Here is a 15453-nt window from a genome sequence, read left to right on the forward strand (position 1 = left end):
TGTATATAACCTAAATCAAGAGTTAAATGCTATTGATTTCAGTGGGAGATGTGTGTGTGCTAAGTTTTAAGACTAGAAAATGTCTTATACTTCTTCATAGTAAATGTCTTATAATTTGAACACTAATTAAATGTGCCTGATACTTCCTATGATTAATCAATGTTTTTAGTTTCTCACAAACTGTAATAGTTTGGACTGAAAGTTTACATTCTGAGTGTCCTCCTTCTTTCTATTTGGAATTTTTTGGTCAACACAATCTTTTTTGAATGTGAATCCGTGGCATAAAGCCTGGACTAGCACTACCACTGGGTCTGAATTCCAGAGAGGAAGCCTTGCTCTCCTCACATGACTGGAAGATCCAGCAGCTCATTTCACATTGGAATTGCAGCAGTCCCATGCAACCTTTGATTACACAACTTTTGTCTGTTATTTCTAAGGGACTTCTGTTTCCCTTGATGCACAGGAGGGGGCTGGGTAAAGCAACACGTGAGATCAGAGGTGCTTCTTGTGTATAACAAACACCCCTACATCATTTATTGCAGCATCTGGTACCTGTGTGACAAGTGAGGCAGGGGCCAAGAAGGTTAACGTACTTGATTCCTCTCCTGGATATCTAAACGATTATCTTGCTGCGCTATCGTTCCTGTGTGCTGTGTGCTAGATGATCACTGACTGAGACTTCATAATTTTTCTGGCTATCTAGCTACCTTCCCTGTGGATCCACAGGCATATTTCCACACTTGGCAGGGTGTGGGGTTGTGGGTTGAAATTATGTATCTCATCATGCTAAGTATTCTCAAAGATCAGGGCTTGTTGAGTCAAATTGAATGCCTATTATTTTAGTGCATTTTTATTTTCTTTCTTCTTGTGTCTACATAAATTAGGAATCATAATGGCTTCTTTTCCATTGAATCATATTTCTGACTCAGATTTTTGCCGTAGGAAAGATGAGAAGCAGTTTAATAATTCTGTCTTCCAGAGCAGCATTTGAAGGCTATGTGGTCATTAGAGCAAATAGTGAAAAAGCTCAAAAAGAAAGATTAATTTGATGTTCCATCCATTCTGCACACTGAACAAAGTAAGGATAACATACAAAAAATATACATACTAATCTAAGTCATGACAATTAATGAACACCTACAATTAAAATACTGCAATCCAGTTTAATGTTGATATCTCTTTTGCAGAATGAAAGGGGATTTGTTTCATTTAATTTAGGTTCTTAAATTTAGACAGACTTGATCTCTTTGTGCGGATCCTCAGGGGCACCTCACGACTTCCACTGACCTACATAACACTCATTTTAGGCAACCTAGCTCAGATATCCAACTTAGGTGTAGTGCGCAGTATTTTAATAATATTTTAGTATTATTCTGCAACTGAGTTCTCAAATAGCATGGGACACAGTAGGACATGCATGTAACATGCAAGAATCAACACCAAATCCCACTTCCCAAAAATCACTCCCAACTCACATGAGTTAGACTAAGGCAAAATAGAAAACTCCAGCTGCTTATATTTTCCCTACAGAGATCATTGCAAAGCATGTCAGATCGAACATTTAATCACAAGATAAGAAATGTGTTTGGAGCACTATGCGTAAGAGCGTTACCTAGTGACATCCATTGGGACCCTGTGTTTTAGCTTAAAGTGTGTACTTTTCAAAAAAATGTTTCTGAGGTTATAAGGGTAAATATTTTGTAGGAAGTTCCTGAAAATACAGGTCCTGTAGGAACCATACCCTTAATCCATGGGTTTGATTCAGTTTTCAGCACAATCAGTAAAATCCCACTGCCTTTGCTTGGCTTTGGTTTAGACCTCAAGGGTCATGAACTGGTTGAACCAAGCAGTGGAGCAGACGCAAGCTTCCTCAACTTGCAGACCTTTCTACCAGATTTCTGTTCAAACTTGTTAGCATCTGAATCTCAGGAGTGCTTTCTGGAATATACATCTGCAGAAACCAACATATGCAGCAAACGTGTAAGTTATTGTCTTAAATCTCAAAGCCTATACTTCTAAAAAGGGCAACAGTAACTTTCCTTTTAGGAAACTGGCTACTATGTTCGTATATACCTCCAAGCTTGAAGACCTCCTCTTTTGTGGGGTGTTTATGCACTCCTTATTCAGCTGTTGTACTAGAGTTTAATTAAGCTGTATGCCACTTGAACTACAATCAGCCACTATGGTCAGGGTACTTTTCCTGTGACCACTGTGGAGAGTTGGCTGTTCTAATTTCATTTGTTCAAATTAATGTGTTAACTCCCTCTGAGGAGGTAAGTAGTATGTCACAGCTTGAGGCAGGACCTCTGCACATGAATCCTTTTAGTTCATAGCAGGGTTCAGGCATGCAAATGTTGACATTTTGAAATTGTTTCCCCAGTAGGTCAAATTAGTATTAGTGGCTACAAAAAGAAAACACATCTACCCTGATGCCTTTCATAATTGGACTAGCTAGAAATAGACCCAAATGTTTGCCATTATATTAGAAGCCATGTCAGCTGCTGCTAGAATTACATTTGTTTAAGGAAAAAATAAACCCAAACAAAACACTTTATCCTGAATATTTCTTCGACAGTACATGAAACAAATGGTTACAATAACTTTTGAACACTTCGGAAAAGTTTAAGTTTGGAAAAAGTAGTACGTTCGTTGTACATGGGTTGTTAATGCTCCGTGAAGGCTCAGGGTTCACTGATTTAAAGACAGTGAGATATCCATTCTTGAAGATTGTCCAATATGTATGTGTCAATAGGAAACCTCTTCATCATCAGGACAAGGAGTCATTTCCCCAGCTATTTTAGAAGTATGAACGTAGTCCGCAACAGAATGTTATGATGCTGCTTTATAATGTCTTTCTTGGGTATTACTTAGTCTTTAAACATTATAAACATGTAGAAACTTTATTGTGATGTTAGTTTATTCCAGATTTAATCAAAATCCTGCTAGATGATAAAGAGCTTTAGAGGCACACTTAGTACACTTCCCTTTAAGACTTTAAGTTCTATCCACATCTGCTATAAATTAATTTGGGTTTACTAAAATCAACAGAGCAGTAGAATTATACCAATTTCTATCAGCTGAAATCTGGCTCTTCAGAACTTATTTGGAACCACCCAGTGTTGCTTTAATTTGGAAACATTGAATCAGTGTCCTGTTCAATTTTAGGTGAATTGCAACTATAAATTTTTTTTTTTTTTTTTTTTTTGGCAAATCTCTGGAGTATACCATTAACCACAATGTGTTAGTGTGTGACCATCAAGGAAAAACGTGAGTTCTCCTTTAACTTTCAGCAGGGGTTTTGTGTGAATGTTCCTCATCTGTCAACAGTGACTCATGGTATCTTGGATCAATGTGGGCATTTGGAAGCCTGTGCGGTAGTTGACATATATATACACTTGAATATTGCACCCAAAGGAGCATTCTTTTGGAGGGAAATTAGCAGAGTAACCAGTGGAGCTGCTGAGAATGAGTAATATCATTGGGTCTGGAAGAGTAAGTGGAAAGTGCCCTGCCTTTTCCCCCAAAACATTCCAATTTTTAATGTGTCCTTTACATAAACCAAACTTACACCGAGGCTACACAACCTGCGTAAGCAATTCATTAAACTCACTGTGCAGGCGTGGCAACTCGGTACCAACGGAGAATGTTTCCTGAATTCAGGTGAAGAATGGTCCTGTTTTAAATCACACAAAGTGCAAAGAAATGCAGCGTGTGAAACAATGAACTAAATTAAAATTCAGAGTACATTTTGCAGAAATTGTTACATTTTGTGATTCTCATTTTACATAATAAAGAAAAGAAGGCAAAGCCTGTTTTCCATTTCAGTGTGCCTGGGCCATTTCACTAATACTTTCAGTCTACAGGTTATTCTCCAAAGGCTTCTGTTCTGACAGATACCCAAAGTAAATGATATGAATGTGATCTCTGATCTCTGTCTTGGTAAGAAAAGTGCAGTTTTTGTGGCTTGAGCAAAAAATGATATATTGATTCTCATTGATATTCCACTGGAGCCTCAGAAACATAAAACTTTCATTATTTTTCTTCCCTGTTGCAAAATTCCACTGAACTTTATTCCTGATGTTAAAACTGAGGATAATGATGCTATTGTGTTGATGCAACAAATAAACTATCATTTATTTAGATTTATGAAACACCTAGGTTCAGTGGTGTGGACTAGACCTCCTTTGTAATAATGGAAAGAGAAAGGAAAAGAATAAAAAAAATTAACTGGGAACAGATGAATTTTTAAGACGTTAGGCAGTCACACCAGCTTCCCCCGCTCTCCTCCCAGTTAATTTCACTGAACAAAATATTGCTTGGTTTTGTTACTTTTGTTAATTTATATGCATGTCACCTCTCTCTTACTGACATTTGCTGCAGAAGGCGGGAGGAGATGTGGCTGGACATGCTGCAGTTTGGCCATTTCAGCTGGTAGCATCCAGGAATCTCTACAAGGTGGTTCAGGTGGGACTGGCTGAGTGTGCTCGGAGTCAAAATATCCTAAAATTACTTTCAGTTATCTTTGGATCCCCTTCTGAGGCTACTTTAAATAAAGCCTGATGCAGCCGGTGATTTGCTGTTAAAACAAATCCAACCGTATTTACATTGAGATGTCTTTAAGCAAATGAACTTGTGCTCTGAGGTCAAGCACTACAAAGTTGTACCCAAATCTTGTCATGCATTAAGCCCAGCCAGACAGCAGGTGCTCACCTGAGTGCTGATAATCCCTCACTTTCCCTCTTCCATCTCTACTGGAAATTGCTGATGGGGCTTTCTGGTGTTCACTTAAAAGATGAACAAGTTCACTTAAAAAATGGACAAGTTATTTCAAAACAAAAGGTATTTAGAAAGAATTAGAGGTTGAAATGATGTTACAGAAGATGGATTCAATCAGCGTGAAATGATGCTGTTTGCAAATACTTGCACTCACCCAGGGAGGCCCCAAAGGCTCTGAGGAGGGGTGACAGAGTGGGGAGAAGGGTGGCTCAGCGAGGCCCCGCTGGCAGCCACAGAGTGTGGTCCAGGTGAGAAGGGAGCAGCAGAAGTTATTTTGCTGAACTACATTTCATGTCCTTCATCTTCCCTTTTCTTCTCAAGACTCAAGTCATGGCTGCACTTTTATCCACACGTGACTACGAGGGAAGTATGCTGTCTCCAACCACAGCCAAAGACACGTAATATGGGGATTCCATAACAGGGATTCTCCACAGGAGGAGAAGATAATAGGTTAGGTCAATCAGGTAGTGAGAGATCCCCAGAATACTTTCCAAGTCTCCTACAATTTGAATTTCAGGAACTTGGTGAGCTAGAGGCTGTCTCTAAATTTAATAGCCTTTTAAGGATATCTTTTTCTTGATCTTATCACTTTGCCCCTTGACACTATAAACAATTTTAGCATCTACAACAGCCCATGTCAAGAATTTCCACAGCTTAACTGTGTGTTGTGTGAAGTGGATTAACACATTTTTGGGGAGATTTTAAAACTAGTTAAAGCACTTTACACTGTAATTTCCTGGTATTATCGGAATTACAGTTCAGTTTGCTGGCATGTCATGAAATTTTAGGTAGAAACACACTCCTCCTAGCCCCTTTGGAGTATGTCCAGAATACAGAAAATTAATGTAAAAATCATATTTAAAGTTTCTTTTCCATTTTGAACCTAGCAGTCAATTAGAAATATCTTGTTCTCCATTTGCGTGTGTAGTAATTACAAAAATATTGAAAGTAGAACTAGTTTGATTTGTGCAACCTGAAAGAAATTTAAGACTTTGATTGATAAAGCAGCATCAAGCTTGAGAAAATTCACTTTGATTTGAAAAATGGTATTGGGGGCTTTGCTGCTGTTCGAATATTGATCATGTTTATGATATTTGGATGGAAGGGAAGAACTGGAAATTCCTTTTTGATGTACAGAACCTAAGCTAGCAGATTGTAGGTACTACTGGAAACATTTGATAAACAATGGTAACTAATTTGAAATAATATTTAATGTAATGGACATTAAATATATTTCACACATTGCAGAACCACAGCAATCAGATTCTTTTATCCATGGTGTAAGGCCACTATTTTCATTAGCACAAGTTAAGAGCAAAATTGGGCAGCATCAACTTACTCTATTTTGGCACTGAATTCTGTGCAAGGAGGGTCAGTGGTTAGAAGTCGTCCCTCCTTTATTACTCAGAGCTCTGTGTATCTGTATGTGAGCTACACAGACTTTAACTGCAGTCAGTGCTTTCAGCCCTTGCTGAAATTAATCCAAACCCACCCCTGTGGATTAGAAGAAACAAGAGCTATCAGAAGAGAGAAGGATATAAATCCAAGCGTGAATTTTACTCATTGGTTCTATTAACGTGAAAAGAAAATTCGTTGAAGTGCTGGATATATGATCGAAGTGAAGGGTGGATCCCACTTTGCAGAAACAAATTTTAACAGAAGGAGTGTTGATAGCTATGTCTGAAATTGAAAATATGAGGTCACTGATTTGTACCCGTATAAGAAAAGCTGGACACCGTCCATCTAAGCCAGCTGCTATATAAAATACACTGATTTACCTAAAAGCAGAACTACCCTGAAGTCTATTTGCATCTTATTAATCACAGGACTTTGAAGAGTTGTTAGTATTTTATCACAGTATTTCAGGCTGTAGAGAGACACTCTCTCTTGCAGCTTCTTATGCCAGTGAAAGAGTTCACACCCTCACTCGCTGGTGCCTGTCCCACTGCAGGTTACCCTCGGTCTCACACTGTCTCAAATTTGACATCTAAATCCTTCATGGACCTACCCCGTAAGTCTCACTAAGAGTCAATGGTAACTTGGTTGTCAAATAGCAAAGTCACACTTGAAAATAGAACCACTGGGCTTTTTGAAAATTTCCCCTGATATCCTTAACAAACTTAGCACCTCATATTTATTAACCCTTTTAAATGAGCTCACTTGTTTTTGAAGTATATTGGTTTGGTACCTGAAACCAAGATTTCTTTAAGTGTTAGAAAAAACTTTAATACTCTTTGCCTTGAAAAATGTGTACACTTGCAGGAGGAAGGATTTTTTTTACCACAACTGCAACTCCAATGTACTTATTGACGATGTTGTTACTTTTGACTCCTAATTGTCCATGGTATGTGTATCATAAAGACACTGAATGGATTTGGGACTTTGAATTGTTAAGAATTTAGAATGAAGGACAGAGTTGTTAAGAGATGAATGAGAAAAAACCTTCTCACTAGGCCAGATTTTCACAAAGGAATTTTCTAAAACATCATGGTATTTTATTTTGTTTTTTAATAGTCCCCAAATATCTTGACAGGTTTTGACATTACCCAGACAGTTGTATTTTCACCTGAGAATTTTTTTTCAGAAATAATGGTTCTTTGGAAGAGGAACTGACTTTAAAAATGAACGAAAAACCCAAACACTTCTCAAATAGTATTTGTGCAAAAAACAGCATGTAGACGTTTTGTCTTTGCATTGAGTATATCTGACTTTCATTCGTTATCATGATTATGACAAAGTATAGTCATATCCCCTGAGGTAACTTCAAAGTAGCTTGCCTGCTTAGCCCGCTATAGCACCCTAGTTGTTCAACACGCAGCTTCATCGAGGCACAATTGTATGAGGAGCAAAATCAATTAAACTTCGCTGGCCTCTTAGCCAGTAGTTTTAGACACCAAATACATGAGTGAGTTTCAGGCTAGCTGAGGTGTGTCTGTACTGCAGCATGGTCAGTATTTTAAGCAAGTAGATGTGCCTATAGAGCAACAGTTCCTTTCCTGCCTTGTTTTTATTCTGGGAGAAAAAGTTCGTGAACTGTAAATCTGTGTCTTGCTTTTTGGGGAACAGCCAGTGAGTAAAAACTGTGCTCCGTGCCATGCTTGGAGCCGACGTGGATACGCCATGCAGAGGACAGGACGTGACAGTCTTCCCATCTCAGCCCTGCTTGGACAAATGAAATACATTTGTGACACGGGAAAACTCTGTGCTGTTAGTCACTGAAAAGGTGTTCATGCCCCTGTGATACGGTGCTTAACAAGACAAGAACGGTACTGTTTATAGATAAGGTAGTCCTTAAAGGGACAACTACCCACAATTTCACTTTCTTGATAACCGGTACCGGTTCTGCTCGTTGAAGAGTAACTTTCCAGAAGTATCATACCAATAGTTGAGAACTGATGAACTGCTAAGTACATCTGATAACGGAGTTACTTAATGGATGGGATTTAGCTGGCTATTTACCTGTGCTAGCTTAGACGGTGCAGTTTAGGGTCATGCAGTGACACGTTGAGCTAACCAAGCTCACCGAGGATATAATACCCAAGGCAGAGGACTGAGTTAATATGCTGCAGTGTTTCTGTTATTTGACTTAGCACGTTTAGAAAGCAGATCTCATTAGCTCGGTATTTTGCCATTTTATTTTGCCACATTTTAGAAAACCTTGAGAGTTACAGATGTTGTCGTTAGCAGCTGGGGGCTCATTGGCACGATGCATCACTCCCATTTATTTCTCCTGAGCATTCCTTATACCAGCACAAATGCGAGGTAGCAAAGATGTTACCTACTCAAATCTTAAGCCAGATGAATTTTCCCTCAGACAGATAACTGCTTAGTAAAACCAGATCCTGGTCTCTTTTCACCATCATATATTTCTGCCTGATTCATCACACACAAAAAAATGCTAAAGGTAATATTTATTGTCTGTGATTTTGTAACAATGTTGTGCTTAAGCACCTGTGAAGTTCACAGTTAAATATGTGTCATAACCTTTCTCACAAAGCCAAATTCCTAATATGGGATGTTCCAAATACATGAAATCAAGCTTTACAAATCTTTGTTTATCTCAGAGGTTAATATTTCTCATGTTTTGTAAGAAGCAACTAAGCAGTAGAGGTAATCTGGATTCACTTTCAGAGACAAAAAAGACATATTATGCAAATAATAAAGGGAGAACAGGTTGGCTTTAAAAATCTAAATGTTTTATGTCTTTGAAATATCATGTGACCCCTTCAATTATTCAAATCAAGAACACTTTAAGGGCTGTCATGTAGCTAAATAGTGCTGACATTAATGAGCTAAAATCTTCTCTCAGTTTTACAGTATAAAAAACATATGCATCAGTATTTTGAAGTCAGAGGAGTCCATGCTTATGCCGGTGCAACTGAAACAAAACATTGGTGCAACATTCTTCCTTCCAAGTATCTGGTTTTAATCAAACTATACTCATGGCCCTCAAGTTTTCTTTGCTGCAGTGGAAGGTAGGCAGGAGTGTTTCATTTAAAATGCTTGGTTTACATCACAAGTGCACTAAAAACTGTATGTCTTGTCCTAGCTACTTCTAATTGATAAATTGTAGTGAAAACATTGTTCCCTGAGCTATGTTTCTGAACTACATGTTCTCTCAGAAACAAAAGTTTTATAGAAAAAAAAAAGGTTCTGTTTTTTCTCCTTCCAGTAGAGTTCAGTGAAACCAGGTGATTGGCAACTGTTAGGATAAGGTGGATGAAGAGGATGAAAGCTAGGACTGATTGAACAGCTGCGAGAGGCTCTGTTCCAATTGTATTTTGATTACTGATAAGATAACCCTCCTTTTTCTCCCAGTGATTTATCTCATTCAAATTACAATAACACTGAATTGTCATCAACAACAAATGCTGTGTAGTTTCAAGTTTATCTGGCTCATAATGTAGCAAAAAAAACAAAGGTGCTGATTACAAAATTTTCACCTTACGTTTCTAAAAATGGATAAAACACTCACTGCTCTGTGTGATCTCAAACACTTTATAAGCATTTTTTTTGTTTGTTTAATTTCAGGTAAAACTGATCACTTTCTGATAGTCTTAAGAAGCATAATTCTAAAATTATGTGAAAGCATAAGTTGTTGAGGGGGGATTTTGGTAATTTTTTAATGTCTTTTTCCTTCTGCTTCTGATATGAAAGCAAAGGCTAATTGCTAAAAATAATTTGAAAATATTGGAACAATTTGGATATTACTTAAAGCTGATAGCCTGACCAGTTAAGGTAGAAGATGTAACAAAACAAAGGTTTCTACAACTATTTTTTTTATTTTCTTTTTCTTTTTTTCTCAGATGAAATATGAAATGATAGAAAAACTAGCTGTCCTTTGTTTTAACTAACTACTTTCTGGAAGTGTGAATTATACTATGGACTGTTAGCAAGATTCTTATTTCTTCTTGGAGTGGGTGGCTGAACTATTCTTCTCACTAAGGGCTAAATCCTAAGGTCCCAGTGATGTCTGAGGTGCAGATGAAAGAACATAATTGAGGTATAAAGTAGCCAAATCCGGGGCAGGGGGAAGGGAGGAGAAAAGAAATTATCTTTCAGGCCATTGGCCGTGTTACTAAGCATTAGACTTGGGATGGGGTCAAGTCCACCTGATTCCGGACACCTGACAAGCACCCATCTGAGTTAGTTCCTGTCAACTTTTATAACATGTGGAAATACCCCACTGAAATATCCCACTGTGTGCATGGCAGCCGTTGTCTCTTTCGGATGGGGAATGGACTCCCAAGAAATCGTGTGCCTTTTCCCTGCTTATATCCCTGGATTTGCCAAATAAGCTCTGCTGGATAATGCCTTGCAGGAAGCTGTCTTGATTTCCTTCCAGCCCCTGCCTTTTCCTTACCTGTTTGACAGAGGCAGACTTCACCGTCTACGCGCAGAGCAATAAAACTGGGAAGCTACGGGAGAGGTTGGAAGTTAAAATATCCACTTCTTTCCCTGCACGGTAGAATTAGTATCTTAGAATTCAGCAAATAATCACTCAAAGAGTAACAACTAATTTATACCGGGATTGTTTAGACAGATATACATGCTGATATACAGAACAGGCACAATAAGCATCTGTGTAAGCAACAAATGCATGTGCAAACATGCAGCCACCTGATACTCTGTAGACAAAGTAGAAGCCTGGCTAGAGAAGAAGGAAATGTTCTAGCATGACATTGTGGGAGGCATTGCTCACAATTCAGCAAAATCCCTGTTTGATGGCATAATACGCATTGACTCATCTTTTATCTACTGCTAGGAGATATACAGTGAGATCTTATCGTTGCTGGCAAAGGAATGAAGGTCGAGAATTTTGTGCAACCACCAACCCACTCATTCGATTCACAAGCATGTTACGACGAGCAGAACTGCCTGTATAATCCCGTCACCCTGCGGAGTCACCAGTAATAGGACAGGGCCAGATCTGAATCCTAGCGAGGAAACTGGATTTTTCTAGAAATTGATACGGCCCTTTGATCTTTATCAGCAAATATAATCTTGGCTAGTAAGTTATTGTGAAGTCTATAACGGGGATGCAGGCCAAAGCTCACAAATTTTCTCACTTGTTACACAGACAAGCTCCCTCTTACTAAAAAAATAGTTCGCCTGGTTAGTAGATAAGTAAAAAAATAAGATGGTTTTCTTTTGTTATGTTCTCTTCTTGACAAACTCCTCTGAAGGAACACAGACATAAAACAAGGTTTACAGTGGAATACCAACCATGGATAAAGCAAACCTCAGGATCTGCCTGATTGTATTCATCTTAGCTACAGCTGTGGTTTTCTGGCTTATTCTTTAAAGAAAAAACTGTCATAAAAATAAACCAAATCTACATTCCTTCTGCATGCATATCTCCATGGATTTCACTGCAGGAATTTGGCCCTCTGTGCGTATACATACTATTAAGTTGTGAATCCATTAGCAAAATAAATAACCATGTATTAAAAGGACGGCAAGAATTAGGGACTGTTTTTTTTCTGTAAATTTGCCAGCTTGGCCTGGCAAAGTGAATGCTCTGACACAAGTCAGACTGGAACAACAGAAACATCAGTTAATAGAAGAAAGGTCATGCAGAGTCTACAGAAAGGCATGTTAGAAAAGGTCAAATACTTCAAGCTTGGACACTGGCAGAGAAAGGAGGGTAAGACTGAGCAAGCAAGTCAGGACTGTGAATTGAAGGTGGTTGAAGTGAAGTGGTTAGTAGGAGAATCTGGCCCACATGCCTGGAGAAACTCAACCTCCAGCTGGTTTCAGTGATCATCACAAGTGAAAATTCATTATAATATGATGTTTTTTTAAGATATGGTGCATTTCAAACCGTTAGTTTTGGTTGCCTCAACACTCTTCATGAATGCAGGAAGTAAATAACGATAACAAAAGCAATGAAGTCTTTATTACCTTCAAAATATTACCACCCACTACCACCCACTCTGAATCTACCTCATACAGCATTTTATAGACAATACTACAGTCATAATGTGCAGTGGTTAGCTTTATAGGGCTCATTCATTCCTGCTCAAAACAACAGCCATGACTTCAGCTGAGGATGTGTCACAAGGAAATAAGAAAATGCTCTCTGAGCAATTACTGAAGAAATCATACTTGGCTGCAACATCTGGTGGAGTAATGTTACCATCTTTCCAAAAAAATAACTGGACGAAACATAGAGGTAGTAATAAAATGACTTTAAGTACAGGCAACCATTATCTGTCTGCACAGATATGGATATGCCAACCTTTATGCAGGGATATGCTAACCTTTCATAAGAACAACAGCAACAAAAAATGGAAAAGATTTAGGGTATGCATAGTAGACAGTACTAATTTCATTGACTTATAGAAGGCATTCATCATTTTCCCCTTGGCATTGCAATGCAATTTTTGTTGCAAATCTTGGTTTATTTTAGCACTGATCAGCCATGTACCTTGCCATCATGACAGATCAACATTTAACAGAATTCATGGACGTCAGTGCCGTTCTGGGAGTGCGCACTGTCACTGCTGTTTCCGTCGTTCTTTCAGCAATAGCCACTGGCTAGATACTGAAAAGACACTTGATGGTAAACACTTTGAAACTAATTAATTTGAGGAAGTGGAATACTTAATTTGTATTGATTGTACAAATGCCATTGCTTTGTTCTTCAACAGCCCTTTCTAGAATGTCATATGAAGCCATATTCATCATTGGAGAAATACATGTAAGTTAGACTAAACAGCAGAGGAACAGCAGAGATTATTTAGGTTTTCACCTCTTAGATCTGATGTAACTCAATCCTAACTGAATTAGTAGTGAATGAGAATCATCAGCACCCAAATGACATTTTTCTCCTCAACCTATTTTGTCAACTTGATTCCTGATAAGGAGAAACCTGATTTCACATGATTTGAAATACACGGTTTGGAATATGCATAGGCCTAATTTGGGGGGCAATAGAACCTGGAAATCTGGTCATCTCCTGCAAAAATCAATAATGGGACAATACAACAGGGACTGGATTAAAACCCAGGAGAAATGTCCAAATCTGAGAGAAGACAAGAGGGATTTAGATTTTAGTTTGATTTTAAATTGTAAGTTCACAAAAAACCCCACAAGTGTTACCTTTAACGTTGTTGCATGCTCTAAAGAGTCACAGAAAATTAAAAGAAAAAAAAATACTTCCCTGCGTAGCTACTCCTGGTCCATATAAGTTACACTGTGGGCACATACGAACAGTGAAGATGATGATGTAATTTACTCTTGGCCATAATAAACCTTAAACTCTAATGTTATGATCTGGCAGTTTTCAGTAATATTAGAAAGAAAACAAAACACCAATTACCATCTGTAGATGTGAATATTTAGAAATCTGCATTAGCAAAATCATATCAGGCTTGTTTTAAGGCAAGTAGCCATGTGCCTTACTGATCTCTCCATTTATATCAGTTTTACCTTTGTGTAACATTGACTTCAGCAGACGTTTTTCTTGATGTCACAGCCACAAAGGGCAGAATCATACCTATGCGAGTTCAGATCAAGAAAGATGAAAAAATTGCAAAGGTTTTTGACAGCTATGTTATAAGAAAAATGATCAGATACAGATGACAGCAAAGCATTTCTAGCCAAGAGAGTTCTAAGACAAGTTAAGCAATCAATCATCTGCATCACTCACTATTCAGCGAGTCGACATTCAACATCTGAATCAGTCATTACAATGTAAAGAGAATTAGTAAAGTCTCTAACAAAATGCAAATAAGTGAACTGGAGGACAATACAGTCAAATTCTAGAACTTGGCAGGAAGCCAGAAGAATTATTTTGACAAGACTGCTTGGGGTGATTTGATTTCTTCTTGTTATATTTAAAAAAAAAAAAAAAAAAAGAATTGAGAACTTAAGTCTTGAGCAGTACAAGTTTTGAAAAGTATTCTATAATACAAATGTATAGCTATATTTAGCAATAAAAAGCATAGACTAAAGAACAAAATGTAATGCATGCTCTGACACTTTGCTACACTTCTACACTAATTAACTCTTTTTGGTGCTAGTGAGAGTTTTCCCAAATAAGTGCAACTTATACTGGGGCAAAGCTAACCTGAATGGTATGCAACTCAGTGTTACCTTTATCTTCCTTATGTTGGCTACTAATTCTTGCCATTATAGAGTATCAGCCTGATTCACAATCTACCTGGTGTAAGTGAATGTAAAAAATAGGTTTAACATCTGTGGGACTACTACTAAGCGGCAGGTGCTGAAATTCTGTAAAATCGTATGTACTACTATTACCTAAGTCCAAAAAAGCCCCACCTAACATATTTCTTGTTCTAGTTGAAGTAAAAGAAGTGGAAAAAAAGAAGAAAAAATAGTTTAAAAAGAAAATTAAGCAGAAGCTTCTGTTTTAGCAGCCGCTTCACCTTGAGTTTTAGCAGCATAGAGGTTGCTATCTCACACTCACTCGTCGATTGGGGTAATAGTGGAAAATGGCAGTGATCTTATTGCAAACCAAAAAGCCATAGCAGGTAGCTGCACTGTTAGGCAAATCCTAGACAATTAGGTGTTTGGCATCTGTTTTGAGAGGAGCGACACACGTCGCTGGCTTGCCCATGCGGCAGAGCTGACACCAGCGTTAGATGCCTGAAGGTCTGGCTGTGCCCTCTGGCCGTCAGCCCTTGGATCCCAATGTGTTCACTCCCTTTCTCATCTGTCCTTATGGGTGCTGTGTGAGGGGCGGCACTGGCTTCGGTGGAACCATCCTGTTCCTAAAACTGCGTGTTTGCCTCCGTACGTCACAAGGTCGCGGCTTGAACCGCGTAGGATTTGTCATCACAGGGAAAGTTTCTTATCGATGACGTGCAGACATGTCTTGAAATGATAGAGATGGTTTGGCTTTGGTCCCGATATGAATGTAGATCGACAGGAACAGAGAGTGTTTTCATGAAAGTTTATACTAATATGGTCTGTATTATCTTACGGAAAAGAAATATCTTCAAGCAGTTTCAGGAAAATGAGTATGTCTTTGCTAATGTTTGTGATTCTGTGGATCCTTGTACTTAAAATTTTGTCCTTGGCAAGTGCAACAGCTCTGTGAGGAGTATGAGAACCAGAAAATTATTCTTGAGTTTAAATGAAAACAAAGTTACCTTCTCTAGTTTTATTCTTGTGATGGATAAATACACAATTCCAAGCAAGGGAACAACA

At 38.2% G+C, this 15453-nt stretch overlaps 1 protein-coding gene across 1 annotated transcript in view; it reads left to right on the forward strand.

The window, feature by feature from the left end:
- SEMA3A (semaphorin 3A) overlaps positions 1-15453 on the forward strand; it is a gene marked incomplete at its 3' end in the record, with an annotated part of 168768 nt that overhangs the window by 32351 nt on the left and 120964 nt on the right. The gene's annotated exons all lie outside the window — the stretch shown is intronic.

This window comes from Phaethon aethereus, assembly GCF_964289735.1.
Source record: "Phaethon aethereus genome assembly, chromosome: 1".
Taxonomy (NCBI): Eukaryota; Metazoa; Chordata; class Aves; order Phaethontiformes; family Phaethontidae; genus Phaethon; species Phaethon aethereus.